This window comes from Doryrhamphus excisus, chromosome 17 (assembly GCF_030265055.1).
Source record: "Doryrhamphus excisus isolate RoL2022-K1 chromosome 17, RoL_Dexc_1.0, whole genome shotgun sequence".
Classification (NCBI taxonomy): domain Eukaryota; kingdom Metazoa; phylum Chordata; class Actinopteri; order Syngnathiformes; family Syngnathidae; genus Doryrhamphus; species Doryrhamphus excisus.
Window position 1 is genome coordinate 6237667 of NC_080482.1, and position 25689 is coordinate 6263355.

Below are 25689 nucleotides of genomic sequence, written 5' to 3' on the forward strand. Positions count from 1 at the left end.
GGTATCTAACATGTAATGTCTCTCTGATGTACTCGTTCCTGATCCTATCCATCCTGGTCACTCCCATTGAGAACCTTAGCATCCTCATCTCTGCTACCTCCAGTTCTGCTTCCTGTATTTTCCTCAGTGGCAGCTGCAGGGATCCTGAAAAAAAATATCCGGACTTTGACTCAATAAGACTCAAATATGATATTTTAATGGCATTTTCTACGACACAATTCTCTCATTTGAATTCAATTCCTAGCAAATCACAAATTTCACAGCAAATCAACTGCCTCCATCCAACCCTGTCTTCTGCAACTACCCTCATGTCCTCCTTCACTACATCCATAAACCTCCTCTTTACCTGGCTGCTCTAAACGCAGCATCCTTCTACCAATATATTCACTATCTCTCCTCTGGACATGTCCGAATCATCTCATGTCTGTCCTTCTCTGACTTTATCTCCAAGGCCTCTAACATGTAATGTCTCTCTGATGTACTCGTTCCTGATCCTATCCATCCTGGTCACTCTCAACGAGAACCTCAGCATCCTCATCTCTGGTACCTCCAGTTCTGCTTCCTGTCTTTTCCTCAGTGGCACTGTCTCTACACCAAACAAAATAAAGCAACACACAAATGTAACAAATAAATCCGAGCTATTACTATAATTACTATAATTACTATAATTCACCTAACCTGACATACATTAAGAATGCTGGTATAGCATGCGCTTTCTTTCACAAGATGCATCTAAAAAGCATGAAAATTGACATTTTCTTAGAGGTGTGTTTCAATTAGCTGAGCTTCGCAAGGAAGGAAACTGAAGACAAGACCTTCTGGCATCTGAAAAGTAAAGAGCGCTGGCAACTTTGCAGTGAAATTTCAGGGGAGCAAAGCTCACATCTCCAGAGAAAGACAATGTCAGAGAGAATAACATTTAGTAGCTCGATACCACCAACTACAGACCTCCCCTTACATTTCACATTAGCCTCCTTGAAATTGCTCTCTGAAAGGGTACTTCCTGGTTATGATTTCTAACTCCAATAAAAAAAAACACAGTTCAACAATTTGTATATTAGAAATAATGAATTCCTTTCCATTTTTTTTTGTATAATAATGTGGGAGATGAGATGTGACACTAAACTAATGAGACCTGAAGATCATCTAATGATTAATGTAATCCTCCATGGTGTCACAGCCTCATTTGCAGCAAAATTGAAATTACTCAACTTGTTTTGATGCCTCTGCTGTGCATATCTTTGGATGTCTACAAGACATTAAAACGTGACAGGATTTCTTGTTAAGAAAAAAAATGTCTGGTGGGACACTAGGCCTGGGATGATATCAAATGAACAAATAATCACACAATAAATACAAAACAGCTCTATAATTTTGCCAGTCTCGATATCTTGCCATGTGTATGCATGTGTGTTTTCCTTACATCCAATTTTTGCACAAAAAATCAAAAACATGATCGGCATATGCCAATATTGCCTTTCAAAACACATCACAAAAAACAATTGGCATGTAGCGGGAAACCCGACATGTGTGCTGTGTCACGTAGGGTTGCCAGCGATCGTATTGAGCGCACAAGGAGGAGAAAAAAAATTAATCTGTAGTATTATGAGAGACAAATTAAGTTAAAAATCAGGTTGCCAAAAAAGTTATTATGTTAAAATAACAAAACTATTAAGTTCATCAAACTATTATAGGAAGAAAGTCATATTTATGACCAATAATTAACAGGAAGTTTATATACGGAAAATAAAAAATACATATAACTTTGGGAGAATAAAATTAAATTAAAGTAAAAATCATAAGAGAAAAAAGTCTGATTCTAACAACAAAAAATTCACAATTTTATGACAACAGCTATGTAATATTATGAGGAAAAAATAACATAATTTTGTAGCATAGAGTTGGAATATTAAAGACAATATTTGTTGTATTTTTTACAAAATTAGATTTGGGAAGAAGTTATAATATTTTGGGAATAAAGTCATAATATTCTGTAAAGAAAATGTATGAAGATTATTGAAGCAAAAAGTTGAAATATTTGGACAAATTAAAAAACAACAGCAAAAACTAACCAACTAATAATACCCTTTTCATATCTTAGATGAACGTTTTTCTGGGCTGTCTAATATTCATTCATTCATTTACTACCGCTTTTCCTCATGAGGGTCGCGGGGGGTGCTGGAGCCTATCCCAGCAGACTTCGGGCGAGAGGCGGGGTACACCCTGGACTGGTGGTGAGCCAATCACAGGGCACATAGAGACAAACAACCATTCACACTTGGCTGTCTATCATCTGATACGGAATTGTGTGTTTTATCTCGACATTACTTGCCACAAGACAATTGTTTGAAATAGCAGTCACATGATTATTTAATGGTCTGTTTGTGCTGAACAGTTTGTACCTTTTCAAGCAAGATCAACAGCAGAAGGCTCTATACTTCAGGGAGATGTATGCAGCAGTTGATGGAGATTTAGAGGGAAAAGACTGAAGATGCTTCCACTAAGTGAGCCACTTGAGAATTACAGCTAGGCTCTTGTTTTTATTCATCTGTCTTTTACACTGCCTTCTCTCCTTCTATTCATCTGTTTTCTGTTTCATCATCCTACGAGTACTATTATTGCAATAGATATAAGTAGGCAATGAGTAATTTCCCTTTATTTGTCCATAATAGAAACTCTTAGGGAGAAAAATCCACTCAGCGCTTCCCCAAATGTCAATGCTTCTCAGCCTTTGTCAAGTTGTCACAGAGGTAGAAAATGTCACCCTCTTTCCTCAGTCGCTGCCTTTGTGATCTACTCACATCTGGAAATGTCAATGGGCATTGCACAATGGGAGGGAACGGAATCATGGGTGTCAGAAAGCAAGCTCACATCTACAGTACGCATCTACAGCGTATACTGGTTCAGGACAATATTGCTGAAATATTGTTGTTTTGTTAGAGATTACAAAGGTGTCTGATCCATGAATGGAACAATATATTTCATGGTTGAATGGGAATTTGTATTTAAACAGTCCAAACGACAATTAAACATGCTTCTTTAATACCATATCTTACTTATTGTGTGGAAATATGGGGTAATAACTATAAAAGCAATCTTCACTGCAAAAAAATCAGTAAGGGTAATTCATAATGCCGCCTACAGAGAACATACTAACTTCTTATTTCTAAAATCACAAATACTTCAACTTGCTGATATAGTTCATCTTCAAACAGCTAAAATAATGCATAATGCTAAAAATAACCAATTACCTAAAAATGTCATCCAATACTTCTCTACAAGAGAGGAGAAATATGATCTCAGGGAAGAACTACATTTAAAATACTATATGCTAGGACTACATTAAAAAGCCATAGCATTTCAGTATGTGGAATCAAACTATGATTGAGTAAGACCCTCAAACAATGCACAACGATGAGCCAATTCAAGAAACAATACAAGCAGTTGATGTTTGCTAAATACAAGGATGAAGAGTCTTGAACCAGTCATGATGTGCTATACATATCACTATATTGACACTTACTATGGTACACATTATGTCATTGGATGGTCATATCACCTCGTACTTTGGTATGGGACAAAAACATAAAAATAAAAATTAGGAAAGCAGGAAGTGAACAAATGTAACAGTTACTGATTGTAAAAGTACCAGATGGAGGGGTAGGATTTAATAAGCTTTGCTTCTTCCTACTCCTTTTGGACATGTGGAACTGTGAACTGATTATGTGATGCATTCAATTGTAATCTGATGCATGTTCAAATGAAATAAAACCATTACCATTACCATTAATCAGATGTTTATGAAGATGCTAGAATCCAGCACTGGAACCAAATATTGCTTCTATTTTTAATACAATTTGTACATCTTTCAAATTGAGTGATGATAGACTATTTCTCCATTATTCACTATTTCTTGCACAAAAACAGTGCATATAATTAACTTCAGGTTTAAGTTAAATAATATAAAAATAGCTTTTAATGGGGGCACAGAATTCCTAATGGGCACCCCTGTCCGCGGTATAGTCATTTTGCAATTAATAAAGATCTGTTTCGGGCTCCAAAAAGGAAAATCCTGATAAACATTGTTTTGGATCAGATAATTCACTCACACCTAGATCCCCCCCGTCAAGAATCTCCAACTGTCAATTTTACAATTGTAGAACATTTGAAAATAAATGTTATTCGTGCTTGGAGCCAGGAGTTGAGAGTACGACATCGTTACGCTTTACCACCCGCCGAGGTGGATGCTGGGGTGGTGATTCAGTCATTTACTGAAGAGAATTACCTTACATTTCCCTTGAATCAAATATGATCATTTCCCATCATAACAACCCATAAAACAAGCCCCACTCTGACTAAACACTCATGCCAACTTTCTTGTACGGATTAGCTTTGGTTTGGAGCTAAGTGTTCTAAATGCGTATTGATTTTCGATTGTGAGACGATTGTGTGATATTATCTGAAGTGAGGGCTGAAAATGAGGGAAAAGAAGGGTCATGGGTGCATTCCTCCGGAGGTTGGTGCGTCAACGTAATGCCAGCAGCGGACCTCATCATTGTGACATCAAGATTTTCAAGTCTGGACCATGCAATTGATTTATGAAAGGAGAAAATATCAACAAATGATTGGCGTTGTTAAAAAAAAATCTACTTTCGCCATCCATTATTTAGGTTAATTAGGGTATATTGTTCCTGATGGCTATGAAGCAGCGCTGTCTATAAACTCTCACAAACGTAATGGGATCGATAGTGGATCTATACTACCTTGAATAAACACTTTTCAGGTCACAGGAGTCTTGGTCCTTACAAGCCTCAATTTTCCTTCTTCATCTGAACTGTGTTGCTCTCTATTCTGCTTGTTGTTCTGCGTCATAATTCAGTAAAGAGTTTTGCCTGATTCATTCTGAATCTCTAGAAATCCATGTCCAAACTCTGGACATGTCGAACCATCTCAGTCCAGCCTCTCTGACTTTATCTCCAAGGCCTCTAACATGTAATGTCCTTCTGATGGACTTGTTCCTGATCCTATCCATCCTGGTCACTCCCACTAGAACCACTAGCAAAACACTGGCATATGCTTTCATTTGTATTCATCTCATGGGAGATCCCTATTTTGCATGCCTTAAAGACATAAAGAATTGAATAATCATCACTTGGATTGTATGCGCTAAAATTGTAACGCTGTAACCGGCTGTGGCTGCATCACTTCTTTTCAAACTCGTTTTTTTTTTTCTTCTCTGGACATGTACGAACCATCTCAGTCTGGCCTCTCTGACTTTATCTCCAAGGCCTCTAACATTGAATGTCCCTGTGTAGTACTCGTTCCTGATCCTATCCATCCTGGTCACTCCCAACGAAAACCTCAGCATCTCTGCTACCTCCAGTTCTGCTTACTGTCTTTTATTCAGTGGAACTGTCTCTAGACCAAACAACAGTTTTGTATATGGTACAGTGTACCAGATGTACGTACAGTGGTAATACACTGAATATAAAGGTGTAGTAATAATATTCAATGCACATCTTCAATTATAATAACCTTAATATGACAGATTTCATTTGAATTGGTTATTTTACAAGACCGATTGACACCAACCTTAACTTTCAGTCCTTTTGATGTGCTTACCTGCCTAATCTACTTTCAGAAGATGCCTTCAATGCTCTTCTTTCTCATACCTAACTACTCCAACTACTAACGGACTGCTAATATGTTAAGATACATTACACACGGAATCACAATGGGCGAAGAAGAGCGCTCCCTGTGGGTGTACCGAAACACCTGCGATGTCAAGCAAATCTCAACTTCGCCCGGATGAATTAGCAGTCGCTTCCATTCACCCAAAACATTTTCCCACCATCTTACCATCTCTACACCTCCCCCACCACACCCTCTCATCTCCGCTCGCCTCCATCTCTTCCCTGCTGTCACACTCCATCTTTCATCCCGCCGCTACAACTTTAAAATACCGCAACAGAGAGCAAAAAGGGAAGCATTCAGAGGCGCAAACAGGATGTCGTGCGACAGTGCGTGTGTGCCAAAGAAAGAGTCAAATTGTCAGAGTTGAAGTGCCTAAGGCAGAAAATGTTAAGATAATGGTTTCATTTGGAGAGATTGTGATGCAGCCCCTTCAAGGTAAAAATCCCCTTGGTTGGCCAGATGAGTGCTTTTCAAAACCGTCTGGCGCAAGATCGTGTTGTCTTTAAAGCCATGGGAACATTGGACCCTTTGCCTTTAACCAACCTTGACAATCACAGCTTCAGGGAAAGAGAAGGTATCACACAGCCTCATGCCTGCAGGCTCTTTAGAACATAAAAGACACTCACACAGATAGAGTCAGGCTTACAGTTCATGCACACAAAAGGCGAAACACCTCCCGAAAAAGGGTCATAAATGATGTAAATGCATCATCAATCCAAGGTAAAGGCAAAGCATTAAAAGCAGCTAAGCGGTTATGTACTACTGTGAGAGACGTGACTGGCTAGAAAATGTGCAACACCGACATTTTATAAATATTTATAAAAGCTTTTAAAAGTGGGTAATCATTTTTTTGCTTTATGCATAATGTAGAGTATTTATTTTCAACGTTGCCATGCATTTGGAGAAAATTGCTACCCATTTGAGGGAACCTCTGTTCCTGACTGTAGCTGGACACGGGGGCGGCTGGTCACGTAAGTGGACCGGTGTGTCGGTTACAAATGCTTGTGTTGTTCTAGTCCAGAGCAGACTAAGACCACACAAGAAATCACATTCACTGGCTGTCAAGCACCATTTAGGCGATCAAAAGCTTAATAAAGCACAGGCAGAAAGCGGCGTTTGTTATGCATTTGGAAGCCTGATTCTATTTTATATGCATGAATCCATTTTTAGTATGAAAACGTCCAGTGGAATAACAGTAACATTTATAAACATGATTAACAGTGTTCTTAGCAGGGATGTTCCGATCAAGGTTTTATGCTGCTGATACCGATCTCAATAATCCATGAGTGAAATCGTCATAAAGTGAAATCACATACATGCAATATCAATCTTTAAATGCAAATTTTACATCATGACAATGACCAAGAGCTGCTAATTTTTGTAACATTAATTTTCATAGCTTATTTCAAGCTAAACAAAGCCAATATGCTTCTTTTACCAGAACATTAACAAAATGCTGGTATTACATTCATTCATTCATTTTCTACCGGTTTTCCTCATGAGGGTCGCGGGGTACACCCTGGACTGGTCGCCAGCCAATCACAGGGCACATGTAGACAAACAACTATTCACACTCACATTCATACCTATGGACAATTTGGAGTCGCCAATTAACCTAGCATGTTTTTGGAATGTGGGAGGAAACCGGAGTACCCGGAGAAAACCCACGCATGCACGGGGAGAACATGCAAACTCCACACAGAGATGAGTGGAATTGAACCCTGGTCTCCTAGCTGTGAGGTCTCCGCTAACCACTCAACCACCATGCCGCCCACTGGTATTACACAATGCATTTATTTCCAGTCGAAGGTTTAAGACCGTATACTCGCCACATACAGATCCCCAAATTTGGCTGACACCAATTTTACCAGGTCTTTAGCCGCTGCTCGCTCGCCCCCAAATTGCTGCACCAATCTAAAGCTTTTCAAAACGCCACCCTGGTAAGACATTTTTCAGGCATGTTTTGCAGGGTGCAAAGTCCCACACGTGGCAGACATGGTTGTTCTGAATGCTGCAGAAGGGGCGGAGTTGATTGGCTTTTTAAAGCAAGTATCAGCCGATATCGATACCGTGGATAGTGTTGATTCATTCTATACTAATATACTGTATATATATAACATAATGATTTTGGTGTATTGGTATAATATGCCTCTTGAATTAAAGTTTGGATCATCAAATTCAGTTGAATAGACGTTTGAAGTTTGGCAGCATCTTTATGAAAATAGCATCCAAAAGAGATGACTAACATCTTTTCATTTTCTTTTGTTTTGGCCTATGAAATTATGAGAAAAAGGTTAATATTTTTAGGCTGATCGCTGTACTTGTACTGGCAAATTCCAGCCCGGCCTTCCTGTTCTTCATGCTAATGAGTGGTTTGCATCGTCTGGTGTAGCCACTGTAATTTTATTAATTTCATAACATCTTCCATGAACACTCCAGCCCCAGTCACTCCTCTCGGTGAATAGGTGCATAGACATGATGATTCTCACACTAAATTGCATTCCGCAGCAAGATGAAATGTGGCCCAGACCCAGGTCCATCACATCCTCCCACATGAGCCACCAACAGCAACACCTGCTGGGGTCCAAAACAATCCCACTCACACTCCACACAATCACCACCGCTGCTTTCCATTACTCCTCCGCATGGACTCGCCACACTCTTACCGTCTCTTGCTCCGTGTGCACACACACCGGTGTATGTACAGACATACTGTACATTTCCCCTCCTCGGCAGATTAACACTTTTTCATATACTCTATCCAAACAGAGCATGTGCAAAACAGCAGAAACACATTGGGGGGTGTAAACATTGCATTGGTAGAAGAGGAACTACGCAGGGTATATTTCTCACGTTCTCTGTGAGGCGGAGACACCTCGTGGATAAGTGCAAGGAAGAATGTGGTGAGAATATCCACAGGTAGAGTAATCAGGGCCAGTGAAGCCTGCAGGCAGACGGTGCTGAAGCTCCTGGTAGCAGCAGGTACAGGCAAAGGGGATTACGAGAAGGGGGGGGATCAATTCGACAATGGAGAAAGTGGGGACACGGAGGAAGGGTCAGTGGCTAAATAGAGACGCAACACAAATAAAACACCAAAGCCAGCAAGCAGGCGTCCTCCATAATTGACTGGTTGATTCCCAGTTATTTGCTGTTATAGATGTTTTCACATACAGTTAACGCGTTAATGGAAGTTTGAACCTTGTCCCATACACTAGTTTGAGGAAACACTGATGTGAAGCTGGAAGAAGGAACAAAAATAAGAAAAGGGTAGTTTCACAGCCCTGGCAGATGGCTTTCTCGACAAGTTATTTGTCCATTATGCAGTGGTACCGTAGCATACAAAAGTCCCAATGTTTTGTTTTAGATACGAGCGGTGTCTCTGTGTCCTTTTGCTTTGAACAGCTAGCTAAAATTTGTTTTAGCTAGCATAGCTAAACTAGACCTTGTGTCAGATAGCATTAGCTCTCGCTAGTGTAAACATTATGCTAGCTGGTCACCAGGAAAGATTTTCAACACATACAGTACGTAAGATACATACATTATAGCAATCTAATTCATCTTTTCGACAAGTTATTTGTGATTGTGAGTCGGGTTTTCACCAAGTACGTCGCCGGGAAGAAGAGAGAAGTTACTGGTGAACTGCAGGTATTTTTTAAATTATCCATTATACTGTAAATTGGTACCGTGGCATAAAAGAGTCCCAATGTTTTGTTTTAGATACGAGCGGTGTCTCTGTGTCCTTTTGCTTTGAACAGCTAGCTAAAATGTGTTTTAGCTAGCATAGCCAGCATAGCCGAGGCCAGGGGCCTTGTGTCAGATAGCATTAGCTCTCGCTAGTGTTAACATTATGCTAGCTGGTCACCAGGAAAGATTTTCAACACATACAGTACGTAAGATGCATACATTATAGCAATCTAATTCATCTTTTAGACAAGTTATTTGTCGAGTTTCACGAAGTACGTCGCCGGGAATAAGAGAGAAGTTACTGGTGAACTGCAGGTATTTTTTAAATTGTCCATTATACAGTGGTACCGTGTCCTTTTGCTTTGAACAGCTAGCTAAAATTTGTTTTAGCTAGCATAGCCAGCATAGCCGAGGACAGGGGCCTTGTGTCAGGTAGCATTAGCTCTCGCTAGTGTTAACATTATGCTAGCTGGTCACCAGGAAAGATTTTCAACACATACAGTACGTAAGATACATACATTATAGCAATCTAATTCATCTTTTTGACAAGTTATTTGTGATTGTGAGTCGAGTTTTCACCAAGTACGTCGCCGGGAAGAAGAGAGAAGTTACTGGTGAACTGCAGGTATTTTTTTAAATTGTCCATTATACTGTAAATTGGTACCGTGGCATACAAGAGTCCCAATGTTTTGTTTTAGATACGAGCGGTGTCTCTGTGTCCTTTTGCTTTGAACAGCTAGCTAAAATTTGTTTTAGCTAGCATAGCCAGCATAGCCGAGGACAGGGGCCTTGTGTCAGGTAGCATTAGCTCTCGCTAGTGTTAACATTATGCTAGCTGGTCACCAGGAAAGATTTTCAACACACGCAGTACGTAACATACATACATTCAAGCAATCTAATTCATCTTTCGACAAGTTATTTGTGATTGTGAGTCCCAACTTTTTGTTTTAGATACAAGCAGTCTCTCTGCGGCCTTTTGCTTTGAACGACTAGCTAAAATTTGTTTTAGCTAGCATAGCCAGCATAGCCGAGGACAGGGGCCTTATGTTAGGTAGCATTAGCAGATTTGAAGAATGCTGTGAAATTTCTGTGTTTATTCGGAAAATTCCATATTTTCTTTGTAGTGTGGGAGAAGAAAGTTATGGTGCGTTCAAGGAACATGGAGTAGAACAAGTCGCCGCTACATGTTGCGGTGCGTACCACAAAGAGATTTACATCCCTACTGTAGATAAAAACCTCTTTCTATCTGCGATTAATTGTGATCATTTATGAGTTAACTTTGTACAAAATGAGATTAATTGCAATTCAATATTTTAATCGATTGATGGCACTACTTGTAATATCTGTTTAATCATCTGTACAATCCGCTGTATGAGTTGCTGGCACCACCATTGTCCGAGCATCAATAAAAGACACTAACAGACATATTAACCTTGAAGAAATGTAATTACAGACAGTTCATGAGATATTGTGAGATCTCTTGTTCAGAAATTAATTAATTAATCACACAATACATAAAAATGTGTCGTTCTGTAAACATAGGAAATGACACAAACCTAAGACAGTAACAACAGTAATAACAGTATAGTGTTTATACTATATATGTGTACATTCTAACAATGCTTTCATTTGCACGCGAGCCAACAAATGAACAAACCATTGTTGGTTTTATTTTGCTAAACAAAACAGCCAAATATAATTAGCGTAATTTCATTTCCCATCTTTGCTCTGCGACCTCATGAAAAGGTGCAGACAGAGAGAAATATAGCTTTTTAGTGACAAAGGCCTCCCAGGGGAGCGGTTTCAGACATATGTAGGACAGAGTAGCGATTATAAATAGAGGAGGTAAAAATATTCAACATCAGCCTTGATGACACAACTCAGACACGACTGCTGCATTTTTTCCTGTTGTTTAATAGTCCCTTCACTTGAGAGCCCACTGGTGCTTTTGCTTTCTGACAGAAATACAAGGAGACATGTGATGTGGAGAAAATGTGGTGCGGCATAAGGGGGGAAAAAAAGTGGCGAAGAGAATAATCACAGAAAGAAAACTTGCATACAGGTTATTTTCACCACTAGAAGTTGAAGAAATTCTGAAGTTCTCGCCTTCCGCCTTCCGTTCCACTGCAGGCAACAGAGTGATGATACTTTTTTTTAAAATATCTTAAAATACAGATACGAAGCAATTGTCATGCTTCTACTTCCTGGTGTCATTTCATGTGCGTTTGTACAGCTAAGACCGGGAATGTTAGGGTACCTCACAATACGCGATTTGTGAAACAAAACCAAAAAATCGATACTATGTTACCACCAAGTAAATGATGACTAATAATATAAAAAGAATTTTGTCCATGATGATGACGAGGCCAGTTACACTTGATCCCATGCTATGAAATCAGTGTTGCACGGTGTGTGGCCATAATTTAACTGTGATGACACTATGAGTTCCTTTTTTTTTTTTTAGTGGGGCCACTCTACACATCCCATAATGAGCAGCCAGGCACAGAGAGGATGCTCCATAAAGTCTGCCTGACAGGCAGAAGACTCACTGGATAAAAGAAGACAAACCTTACAGGTGCTTAATCAATACCGCTGTCATCAATACAGTGTGTGTGTGTGTGTGTGTGTGTGTGTGTGTGTAGGTGTGTGTGTGTGTGTGTGTGTGTGTGTGTGTGTGTGTGTGTGTGTGTGTGTGTGTGTGTGTGTGTGTGTGTGCAGTCATGTTTGAAAGGCAAGCCAATAAAGTGTGGCAGTATTTACACTTGGTGTTTATTTCTTATGTCTGCAGCGAGCATAATTAAATTGTCCAATCTGGTCATCAAAATCTTGTGGTCATCACCATGTCAAAAAATTGTTATTTATTTATCTTCTTTTTATCTCTCGTACCTTTTGTACTCCACAATTGATTGGACGTTCCCGTCAGATATAAACAGACCGCTGGTCATAGAAGAATTATTGTTGGCTCGCCCTCCTCCGTCAGTTATTATAAACCACAAATGATGTTCAATAGAATGCAAGCAATTTTGAGGAAAATGTTTATTACATTTTTCAATATGAAATGCTTATCTCCAAGATAAACAATTCCACTTTCTCCTACTCCAGATGCGGTGGAGTGTGCAATATTGCAAAAGCAATGAATACATTTTCAGTAAACAACTTGAGAACCAAACTCAGTCTGGGTCCATTGTGCATTACCAAGGAACAAATGGAAATCAATTTGAGAGGATCAGTGTTGTGCAGCTTCAAGCTGTTTGAGGACAACCGGATCAGAAAATGCCAAAACACAAAACGCTATACGGATATTTTCTGAATGTACAATAAAATATATGTACTGTAAATGAACTGAATGAATGAATGATTGATTCTAGCTTCCTCCTTATTGCTGGAGTGAGAAGAGTTAGCGGGTAACAGATGGCAGCCTGATCGCAGCCTGAGCTCTCTCAGATGATTCTTCATTACCTATAAACATGCATGCGGCAAAATGTCCTGCAGCAAGTGCTATGCTAATAAGACTTCCTGCTGAATCTGAGGTCTCCTGCGCAGACATATGGGAAGAGAAAATCCTTGCATCACTATGCCAAAATGGAGTGCCTTGTGCCCTGTAGCCAGATAATAATGATATGGGCATGCGTTTTATAACACATACCTTACATCAGGGCCCCAGACCATACTGTGTGGTCCCTTACTTGGCATTAATGTGGAGGGTTAGCGCAGACACATAAAGAATGTGGCTACAAGAGATAGCAAATGCCACTTTTCGCTTGCTTAAAGTAATAGAACATTTAATTAGGCAAGCAATAACCAACACTGAGCTTGTCACACAGTAAACTAACATGGGAGTCACAAATAATGCATAAGGCTAAAAATAACCAATTACCTAAAAATTGATGAAGAGTCTTCATCCAAGGATGAAGAGTCTTGAACCAGTCATGATGTGCTATATATATCACTATATTGACACTTACTATGGTACCCATTATGTCATTGTATGGTCATATCACCTCGTACTTCGGTACAAGGTACATTATTAAAATAAAAAAATGGAAAGCAGGAAGTGAACAAATGAAACAGTTACTGATTGTAAAAGTAAACTGGAAGTGAACAAATAAAACAGTTACTGATTGTAAAAGTAAACTGTATTATGGAAAGCAGGAAGTGAACAAATGTAACTGTTACTGATTTGTTACTGATTGTAAAAGTACCAGATGAATGGGTAGGATTTAATAAGCTTTGCTTCTTCCTACTCCTTTTGGACATGTGGAACTGTGAACTGATTATGTGATGCACTCAATTGTAATCTGATGCATGTTCAAATGAAATAAAACCTTTACCATTACTAGACAGAACACTAACTACTATCACAAATACACCAATATTGTAGTCTGTCCAATCATTAGTTTTCTCAAAACTGAACAATGATCCTGCTCTTCAAAGTTTTTCTTGTTAAAAGACAGCAAATGTGTCCCTCTTTACTGCCTCTGTCAGCTTCACCTCCTTTCTTACACTCCCTCTTCATCTCTTCCTTTTCAGTATCTCGCCTCTCTCGCTCTGTGTGGATTATAGACACCAAGCTTTTTGAGAAAAACGTTATCTCCCTATTCCCACAGCAGTTCAAAGGCAAAGGAGGAGATCACAAAATGGTAACACTAAACCCCCGTCCCCACTCGTACACACGCTCAACCATTCTTTTTTCTACTGTAAGTGTGCAGACATGATCTCGGTTTGAAGTCTTAAGAGTCAAGCGTCATTTTGGCGCTGCAGCTCTTAAGGCTTCCTGGCATCTGAATGAAGCAAGAAGGGAAATGGTTTGGTGATAATTAGCCTGGAGCAGAGAAAGCATTTTAACTGAACATGTAACGGTTATTAGAAAAGAGGTGAGTGACAGAAATTATAGGGAGAATACACAAGTGCACAAGATGGCAGCTGCAGGGATCCTGAAAAAAAATATCCGGACTTTGACTCAATAAGACTCAAATATGAAATTTTAATGGCATTTTCTATGACACAATTCTCTCATTTGAGATTCAATTCCTAACTTCGTGTTTGTAGTTGGGCTTTTCCCTTCAAGGTTCGCCACAGCAAATCAACCGCCTCCATCCAACCCTGTCTTCTGCAACTACCCTCATGTCCTCCTTCACAACATCCATAAACCTCCTCTTTACCTGGCCGCTCTAAACGCAGCATCCTTCTACCAATATATTCACTATCTCTCCTCTGGACATGTCTGAACCATCTCAGTCTGGTCTCTCTGACTTTATCTCCAAGGCATCTAACATGTAATGTCCCTCTGATGTACTCGTTCCTGATCCTATCCATCCTGGTCACTCCCATTGAGAACCTCAGCATCCTCATCTCTGCTACCTCAAGTTCTGTTTCCTGTCTTTTCCTCAATGGCACTGTCTCTAGACCAAACAACATGGCTGGTCTCATCACAGTTTTGTATACTTTTCCTTTCATTTTAGCTGAAACTCTTCTATCACACATTCATTTTGTGATGGGAAAATTTATATTTCACAGGTATAACATAGATTACACATTGTGTGAATTACTTTACGGCCTTTTGTAGAGCTTCAACTTTTGCATCCGAGCACATCCTGCTGTCCCTTCAAGGATCGTGGGCACAGCAGGAGGCTATCTGTAACCTGGGGTTAGGGACAGTGTCGGAGGAGGTCATTCTTTGGACAAACCGTGCCAGAAGAATGGGTGTGTAGGCTAACCCCCATATACATGAGGGCGGCATCGGGGGAGTGACAAGAATGTCTCCATTCTCTTGTAATGTAATTCATTTGGATGCTATAGAGTATAAAAGTTCCCACCAAGAGGCCACTCTTGGCCAGACACCTGCAGACCGCCATGCATACTGTGTGTTGTCTGACCCCTTTGTTTTGCAAAGGTAATAAAAACTGCCAGAATTCTGTATTTACTTCAGGCAGTCTCTATCCACCTTAGGATGATAGACATTTTTTCCACAACAATTTCTTAAATATTTAACTCCTTTGTTCGGTTGTACGAGTCCTTGGATGCAGTCTTTTAGTGACTGTGTTGTGCTACTTAAAATTTTAGGATGCAATGGTTTGACCGGAGTTTCTAACCTGAGACTGTTTTTTTCAGGATTCCTTTGACTTGGCACTCACTGGATATTGTCGCCTTTATTACAGACACTGAAAAATTTAAGCTGTTCATAACCTTTTGTAGAAGTCACTGCTGAGTCTCTTGTCATAAAACCTTAAATGCATGCCTGAGATGTTTTCTATCCAGGAGGCAACTAAAAATGTGGCAAACATAAAAATATTAGATCACATTTTTGTTATTCTATTTCTGACTGAATGTATATTGTACGGACATACGGACAAACTCATCTTTAGAGGTCCTCTGTGAATCGATGGGTCACCTGTATTAAATGTCTTTGTTTGCTAAATACAGTCACACAGAGGTAAGACGGTTTAAGGTTTCAAGATCATAGGGTCTATCGTGGTTTAGTGTTTGACACTAAACCCTCAAGGGCATAAACAGATATTCTCTGTATCAATCTAGGCAGGCTAATTTTTACTGATGACATATCGCTTGCTTCAAAGAACCGTTCCTTTCAGCAGATGTTTGACTCAGAGTTTTCCAGGCAGACATGCACTAAAATGTTTTCTTCTGATATCCAGTGACCCTGACAATGCCGCTGTTTTTATATTTTCTTCTCTCATTCTCTTGGTTATAAATCAAGCAGAAATAATTTGATCTAGCCATGAGCATTTGACATTTGATTCTCTTGCCTGCTACATGTGCTGGTCAAGCGTTTGTCAAAACAGTGAGTAAGTGACAACATACACTGTGCTTGTAAGCAGAGAATGGCTTAGGACGGAGGGATCATTTAGTCACATTGTTCGGTTTAATAGAAGCCAAATGATGTCGGATATGCTGGATTCTTTTGTTTTTTTTATTTCTACCAAATTCAAACAAATCTGGCCGCTCTAAACGCAGCATCCTTCTACCAATATATTCACGAACCATCTCAGTCTGGCCTCTCTGACTTTATGTCCAAGGCCTCTAACATGTAATGTCCCTCTGATGTACTCGTTCCTGATCCTATCCATCCTGGTCACTCCCAACGAGAACCTCCAAATTCAAACAAATCTGTGGTTGTCCTTAGTTTTTCCACGACCACAAACTGCGACCAATGTCACGGTCTACAGTGGGAACACTGCAGTTGTTTGTGTTGTGGAAACGAAGGCTGAGTAAAATTGCACCCCAGAGACTGTAAAGTATTGGTAAGTCAACCCTTTGCCTAATGAAGGCCAACAACATGACGCTGTAGCTGTATTAGGTTGTTTTTTTCTATCAGTGCAATCAATGTGGCACTGATTCACACACAGGAAGTCATGACTTAAACAGACATAGTCAAGAATACACCAAAGAGAGGCTGTAACCATGCATGTAAGCTGACACAAACACACGGTGGCAATAAAATCTGACTGACGCTTTCCAGTGGGCATTTGCTGATGTGAAAACAGTAGCGATCAAGGTGCATTTCTGTCTGCTCCGTATGGAATACCAGCCCTAATAAAAGAAAAAGAGCAAAGGGCCATGCCATCTGCTTCTTTTTCAGCCAGTCGCACTCCTGAGGTTTAGCTTATAATGCAAAAAGCAAAGAGAAGTGAGCAAAACTCAGAGGCTCAAAAAAGGCTCAGATTTAATTAAAAAATGAACTGCTTTCCATTTAAAGTTGTGTTCCATTTACAACACAAATGAATACGAAATCTAGTTTTGAAATTATTTTTTATTATTAAGGTTGAAAATTTGTGAAAAAGTAATTCCCATCTGAACCTAACAACTGGGTGGGCCACCCTTTAGCAACAACTGCAATCAAGCGTTTGCGATAACTTGCAATGAGTCTCTTACAATGGAATTTTGGCGCACTCAATTTTGCAGAATTATCATAAAATAAAATAAAATAAAATAAAATAAAATAAAATAAAATAAAATAAAATAAAATAAAATAAAATAAAATAAAATAAAATAAAATAAAATAAAATAAAATAAAATAAAATAAAATAAAATAAAATAAAATAAAATAAAATAAAAAATAATTCAGGTTTTTTCCACCATGAACCGTTTTTTTAAGGCTGTGCCGCAGCATATCAATAGGATTCAAATCAGGCCAATCCAGAGTCTTAATTTTGTTTTCATTCAGCCATTCAGATGTGGTCTTGGCTGTGGTGTTTTGTTTCATTGTCGTGTTGCAGAACCCAAGTTCGTAAAGGTTATGAACAGATGGCCTGACATTCTCCTACAGGAATTTTTGGTAGACTACAGAATTCATTGTCCTATTTATCACAGTAAGTCATCCAGGCTCCAGAACATCACACTTCCACCACCATATTTTAGTGTTGGTATGATGTTCTTTGGGCTGCACGGTGAGAGGGGTTAGCACGATGATGTTCTTTTTCTGCCATGGATTTTTCCGAATGAATGAGTATTTTGGGTAATTGTAAAACTATTAAAAAATAATTGGTGTTAAGATTTTTGGACCCCTGGAGTCGGTTAGTGTCTGCTTCACTTAGAGTCTGGAACGAATTAATGATGCTCGCCGAGTTTTCACTCTATTTATTGTTTTTTTATGTTATTTTATTTTGATTATGTTATTTTATAACTGAGGAAATCACCCTCCATTTTTCTGTTGGACGTTCTATGAACTGCTTTTGTAAATGTGTTTTTTTCTATTGAGTCTGTGCATTTGTCTTAATTGTCGTGAGTACCTATCACCGGCCTCTCCACTTTGTCACACTTTTCTCCCCATAGACTCTGCTCATAGTCTTCCCGCCTGCTGTTAGTTAGATCGTTCACTTTACAGTGCAGCATGCGGTTGTCTGACACTCTTCAGTCGGAGACACCTGCCGACACTTGTGTTTCCCAGAAGGACTTTTGTCAATTTTTACCCAAGAACGTGAGCGCCCAATGCACACTTCACCCACAGTGTCCTGAAAGCTGCTTTCAGACTGTAACCATAGCAACTTGAGCCACACGTATCAGTAGTCATTGGCCTTAATAGCTTGTTCTTGACAGCATGTTGCGAGTTAGAGGGTAAAAGAGCGCAGAGGAAAAAGGTACCAAAATTGTCTTACTTGCCATCTTTGAATTAATCATCTGGAATGGAATTGTCATTCATGTCTCTTATTAATTACGCTCCCCATGTAATGTGACCTTTGCTTAACTACATGGACTGATTTGTTGGAAGACATGATGGTTGGGCAGAGGTCTGCGCACTGGAGATGTGAGTGAATAGATGCTGCAGTAGAATTTAAAGAGTCGTATTGCAGCATTAAGCGTTCTTTTGAATGAGATTTAGGTTTAATAATAAGAGGTCCAAAAAAATACAACTTCACGACAGATGGTCATCAGTTTTAGGGCATTATTATTTATTTAAACTTATTATTTATTCTAAATTATTTAAATTATTTGTACAAATTACTGTTTACGCTGTACATTGTTCATATTTGATGTCATCTATTTATTCTCCACATTATTATTTATTATGTATTATTACACAGGAGCCAGGCAACAACATTTTGTTGGCAATTTCACTGCTGTGTTATTGTGCAATGACAATAAATAAAGTCTTTCTATCTATCTATCTATCTATCTATCTATCTATCTATCTATCTATCTATCTATCTATCTATCTATCTATCTATCTATCTATCTATCTATCTATCTATCTATCTATCTATCTATCTATCTATCTATCTATCTATCTATCTATCTATCTATCTATCTATCTATCTATCTATCTATCTATCTATTTATCTATTATGGATGTGCTTCCATCAATTAATTAAAAACTTGAGAACCATCAGAATCTAGTCAAGTTTCAGTTCTAAAAAAGTCTCACAACAATGTCCAAATACCTATAGACCAAACTCGTTGTAGTGAATTCCAGACCATACCCAAGCATAAGCAAGACTACAGTACCAATGGTTCAGCATATAAGATTCAAAATGGAAATACAAATGTATTCTTCAGTATCCCAACAGGCTAGTGTGTTGAGTATGATCTACGTGGCTCTTGTGTGTGTTTTCTATGAATGCGAGGTCCCTATATCCTCTGCCGTTTAAGGTCATGTTTAATTCAATGGCAGCATTCTTTATTTATTTGCTCCCTGCTCTCGAACGTGTCTTCGTATTTTTTCAGCAATTGTCCCCCAACTGACCTTGATACAATCTTTTCTCTGTCTCAAACACATGTTAGAGTGCGCACACGTTTTCCCTCCACTGTCGCTCCTGCCACCATTCCCCACTTCTTCCACTCGTTTGCTGTCTAAAAGCAATGAGCCCTGACTGAGATGTCCTGGGAAATCAAAATGACTCCCCTCACTGTTCCAGTATCAGCCTGCGTGAAAACACACCAGCAAACACACACAATGCGACACAGCCCTGCAGGCAAGCCAGAGTTGCAGTTGACTGCTGGGGTGTTTGAGATGCCCAGATTTCCCCTTAGTTTTTTCAGAGTAAACAACACAAGAATCACTTTTTCCACAAATTTCCGGTAAGAAAGAAAGAAAGAAAGAGCATGCATGCAAACAGCCTCTACAGTCAAGGACTAAGAAAGATTCCTCACAGCCAAGTGTCATGTTATTTTCAATGCCATCGCTCCTCTAAGTGCTTTGATTTTTCCTCCACACAGAAGTGTGTGTGAGACAAAATTTGCATGTCTTTGAATGCATCAGTCAGGACAGTCATTGACTCACTCACACACATTATTTTGCACCAAAATTGTTCAACGTCATTTCCGTCACTCCACTTCTTCTAAAGTACGAGTTGATATGTGTTCTTACTCTCACATATGGTCATGGGCTTTGGGTAGTGATAAAATAATAAAATAATAAAATAATAAAATAATAAAATAATAAAATAATAAAATAATAAAATAATAAAATAATAAAATAATAAAATAATAAAATAATAAAATAATAATAAAATAATAAAATAATAAAATAATAAAATAATATAAAATAAAATAATAATAATTCTTAATAAGTTACACTGGAGGTTTTTCCAGCATCAAATTAATTTTGTTTTCATTCAGCCATTCAGATGTGGTCTTGGCTGTGGTGTTTTGTATCATTGTCGTAAAGGTTATGAACAGATGGCCTGACATTCTGACATTAGTTGATATTTGTTCTTACTCTCACATATGGTCATGGGCTTTGGGTAGCGACCAAAAGGACACAATTGGGACAAGATTTTGACTGAGTGACTGGACTCTCCCTTAGCGATAGGGTGAGAAACTCCATAATCTGGGAGGATCTGAAAGTTGAGCCTCTGATCAGAAGCCAAATAAGGTGGTTCGGGCATTCGGTCAGGATGACTCCCAAACGCCTCGCTGGGGAGGTGTTCAGGGCACGTCTCTGACTGGCAGGAGGTCTCAAGGAAGACCCAGGAATGCCTTGGACACTTGGGATCCCTTCATGACCTCAGGCTCATCCTCATCCACTTCCAGATTTTCAACTGATTCAAACCATTCCAACATCATATTTCTCAAGGCATTCCAACATGAAAACATTCATCTTATTCAGGAAATTCGGGATGTCTATTTTACACATCCACTTTCCCAAAATTCCACATTTTCCAAACACAAATGCCTTTTGCTCTTTAGAATTCTTAATATTTCCACTTTTTTCAATGGATTCAAACCATTCTAAGCAGTTCTTTTTTTTACAGACCAAAGTTGGCCAGTTTCTTCTTTCAGGGCTCACTTCCAAATACACAAACCTCATTATCTGAAACTTTGGCAACATGAGAATACAACATTTTAATTACATTTATAGGTCAGAAAAGTTGTTAATCGTACTTTAGACTGTATTTTTAACTTCAAATGCCAACTAATTATCTTAATGTTTCCTACCTTCCATCTCTGTGATGTATTTATTGACAAAGAATACTCCAAAACACAATCAGATTCAGCATGAAGGCGCCTCAAGAAACACACTTACACACACTTTGAAGACGCAGCAGGCTCTCACAGTATCTCACAGTATGGATGACACTTCAATCTAAATACAAACTAATGAAAGGCTGTCTTTGCATTATTGGCATATAATCCCATCCCCTGGGAGAAGGAAGCTATCATCAATAAACCAACATCTTATTAGCCTTAAATTTGAATGCAGCATTTCTAAGAATGGGATTTAAGACATGCCAGGAAAAACTCTACCAATGGAGTATTGTCTCTGTGGCAAAGCATTCTGACATTGATTTTTTTTTTTTCCAAGAGGATTAATATTCTACTTTTGTGACTCAAGGCAGGAAATGGGTGAGAGTGAACCTTCCCTTCAGCAAGATCATTTGGATTCATAGGCCCTTTCTAAATGACTTATTGACTGGTAGAGGCTTCATTGCCATTCTAAAGCCATAAGCTTGTACTCACAATACATAGAGCTCTACTTTTCCAACATATCACATGTTAGTAAAACACACATCAACGAATGTAAAACAGATAATTATTTTTGTGTCTAGTGCTTGTCCATTTTTTGGTATTTTAATATTCTACTTAGGAGATCCTGCACGGTGTAGAGTGGTTAGCGCATATGCCTCACAACTAGAAGACCCAAGTTCGATTCCACCCTGTGTGTGGAGTTTGCATGTTCTCCCCATGCATGTGTGGGTCTTCTCCAGGAACTCCGGTTTCCGCCCACATTCCAAAAACATGCTAGGTTAATTAGCGACTCCAAATTGTCCACAGGTATGAATGTGAGTGTGAATGGTTGTTTGTCTGTATGTGCCCTGTGATTGGCTGGCGACCAGTCCAGGGTGGACCCCGCCTCTCGCCTGAAGACAGCTGGTGACAGCTCGTGAGGACAAGCGGTAGAAAATGACCGACTTACAAGATCACTGGAAAATAAGTCGCAACACATATTATACTCATAAATACATGGATATATAACAGCAAAAGTATTCTGGTACGAGAAATCAATATTTTTTGGGGGCCTCCAGTTTAAAGTCAAAAACATGATATGGAAAAAGTGGTGAGTAGAGGATGAAGCTCAGTGTTACAAATACACAGTAACTCAAACCACAAGGATAAAAGAGTCATGGGGGGGGGGGGGGCAGCATGTTATGAAGTCTTGGCTCATATTACTGTCACACTGACACAGGTCACTGGTCATTTATGCCCTCCATACGTTTCAGGGTTCAATTACACCAGAATAGAAGTGTCACCTTCACCTCTTAACACCGTCAGCATTGAAGATTCAATTCACATATGCAAAATTTGAGATCAACGATAGGAGGAACTTTTTAAACTGAAGGAAGGATGTCAAGGAGCAAGCATCCATCCCAACTGATTTTTAGCTAGGGGTGGTGTAAAACCTGGACTGATTGTCAGTCACGTACAAAACAAAAATAGACACACCATTCACATTCAGACCAACAGGCAATTTCTAGACTGCAATGAACCAAAAGTTCCAAAAGAGATTCAAACCTGACTTCAAACCTGATGTGCTCACCATTACTTCACCATTCTGCTCATGTACAGAAACTTGCAAGTAACGTGGCGCCATATTTTGTGCTGGAAGAAATGGAGCAGACCATCCAATAAACAAAAGCAAAATATGCTAAGTGAATGGATATTGCCCTAAAGCCAGCGCTGCTAAGCATGCATGAGTTATGAGCATAATATCACTGGACTGAGTCTGAGCCACTAAACTATGAATTACACTGATTTCACTGTAAAGTTTGTGTTGACAACACTGTGGGCTTTGTGGAAGCATGTTGTTTTACCTTATAACATATAGTCAGTCACAAGCGGAGGAACTTAAAGACTCAAAGTTGTTGGTTTGTCCGTGAAAAAATAGCTGCCAATTTCTGATATGAAAGATGACATATACATAGTATGTCATATAAGATGTTACATATAAGATGACACTACAATATTGATATTTTTACTATATCAACTGTCTTTACCACCACCGTACAAATGTAAATATTAGTCAATAACAACACAACTGAACACAAAATGTAGTTTTTAAATGAAAGTTTTTATTATTCTCCCTTAATAAAAGACACCACAACAACATCCAAAGAACTGCAGACCTCAGTTAAGGTCAGCATGACTCCACCATAAGAATGACACAAGATGAAAACCACAGCCGAATAAAAAAAAACATTAAGGCTTTTCTCAAATTTTGCCAGAAAAAAAAAAAATCTCCATGATCCCCAAGAGCTTTGGGAAAACTCTTTGGTCTGACAAGACAAAAGTTCAACTGACGTAAAAGTTTTGCCGCATTTCTGAAAAAGAACATCATACAAACGGTAAAATATGGTGGTGGGGGTGGCAGGGTCTGCAGCGGTTTTGCCGCTTCATGATCCGTAGGACTTGCTGTGATAAATGGAACTATGAATTCCGAATGAATCTCCGGCCATCTTTTTTGTGACCAAGCTAAAACAAACTTGGGTTCTACAACGGGACAATGATCCAAAACACACCAGCAACAAAATGAAATCAAGACTTTGGAGTGGCCTAGTCAAAGTCCTGACCTGAATCCTATTAAGTTGCTGTGGCATGACCTTAAAAATGTGCTTCCTACTGGAAAAACTCTAAAAATTTGCTGAATTATAACCAAAATCCCCCCACAGTGCCGTATGAGACTTACAAACGCTTGATTGCAGTTGATTGCAATTACTTTTTCACACAGGGCCATGTAGGTTTGGATTTTTCAGTTGTGTTGTCATTGCCTCATATTTAATTTTTTTTTTTAAATTTGACAAACATACAAAAATATAAGAAATCACAGAAAGGGGGAAGTTTTTCACACCACTGTAAGGACTGCACTTGACGCCTATTTAAGTATGATAGGCCTCAAGCCTTGTTGGGAAGCATCATAAAAGTCAAGAACAAATGAATGGGGCGTGCTACCATGATGGAATGTGTGATCTACTGCCAAGGGTATAAAGCAAATCACCGGCACATCATATGGTTGAGTAACCTTCCATAAAATAGAATACAAAGAGTACTATCACCAAGATCTTTGAGTGGTAAACAAACATCAACATTTTCCAATTGGAATCGAACTTCCAGTACGGGTTTGATATAGAGTTTGTATTCTCAGGTGATAAGAGCAAGCCAGTAGTATGCACATTGCAATCTTAAACCTGTTTCATAAAATACACAAAATGGACAGTGGGCACGATCGTGCATCAGTCACTGACAATGTTTTTTTTTTGTCTGCTTTTTCGTATGGATTTTTTTCTGATATTAAGTCAGTTGGAAAATTGCGTGTAGTACTGAACGCAGTATTTTTGAGAGAAATAATACACATTATTGTTATTTTTATTGCCATGTTTGCAACGTCACACAGCTCATATATATATGAAATAATTATAATAGGGCTGCACGGCGGACAAGTGGTTAGCGCGCAGACCTCGCAGCTAGGAGAGGGTTCAATTCCACCCTCGGTCATCTCTGTGTGGAGTTTGCATGTTCTCCCCGTGCATGCATGGGTTTTCTCCGGGTACTCCGGTTTCCTCCCACATTCCAAAAACATGCTAGGTTAATTGGCGACTCCAAATTGTCCATAGGTATGAATGTGAGTGTGAATGGTTGTTTGTCTATATGTGCTCTGTGATTGGCTGGCAACCAGTCCAGGGTGTACCCCGTCTCTCTTGCCCGAAGACAGCTGGGATAGGCTCCAGCCCCCCCGCGACCCTCATGAGGAAAAGCGGCAGAAAATGAATGAATGAATGAATAATTATAATATAAGTAATTAAAGAATAAAGTAAAAACTAAAAAAGTAAAATAAAGAATCATTTACACACATGCACATACATAAAGCAACTTCAGATCAATCCAAATAAATTTCAGAATTAAAATAATGTACAGCTTTTACCCCAAAACGTGATCCCAACTGTCCATCACAAGGCCCATTTTGAGAGTATTCACAGTATTCACACCGTCAAGTCAAATACTACACATGAAATACCAGTACATCTTACACTGAACAGAAACAATTCTAAAAAAGGTGAAGGAAATTGATTTTTGTATCCTATATTTAATGTGTTTCGATTAAACGCAGCTCAATTAAATCTGAGGAGGTCAAATGTAGTTCAATTTTCATGCGTGGAATTGAAATAACAGCCTTGTGGTGACACTACATAACCCTAACTTTTAATGCTTCTTCTAATCCCCCCTTGCTAATTCAACTAGGGAAGATATAAAGCGGGTAAACAAATAGCTATAAAAACCAGTCAGGAATGCTGATTTTTCTCTCTTGTCTGCTTGATCAAAATGCATGCTGAATGGAGCATCACATTCCCGCCTGGTGTTGCA

At 39.0% G+C, this 25689-nt stretch overlaps 1 protein-coding gene and 1 long non-coding RNA gene across 5 annotated transcripts in view; one reads left to right on the forward strand and one right to left on the reverse strand.

Moving 5' to 3' along the window:
* The window catches only part of grik2 (glutamate receptor, ionotropic, kainate 2), a 134550-nt gene that overhangs the window by 97643 nt on the left and 11218 nt on the right, over positions 1–25689 (reverse strand). The window lies entirely within an intron of this gene.
* LOC131105052 (uncharacterized) lies at positions 9480–13345 on the forward strand. Its single transcript, XR_009119866.1, has 4 exons — positions 9480–10003; positions 10503–10570; positions 11843–11953; positions 12481–13345. It is a non-coding gene; the product is annotated as an uncharacterized LOC131105052 (long non-coding RNA).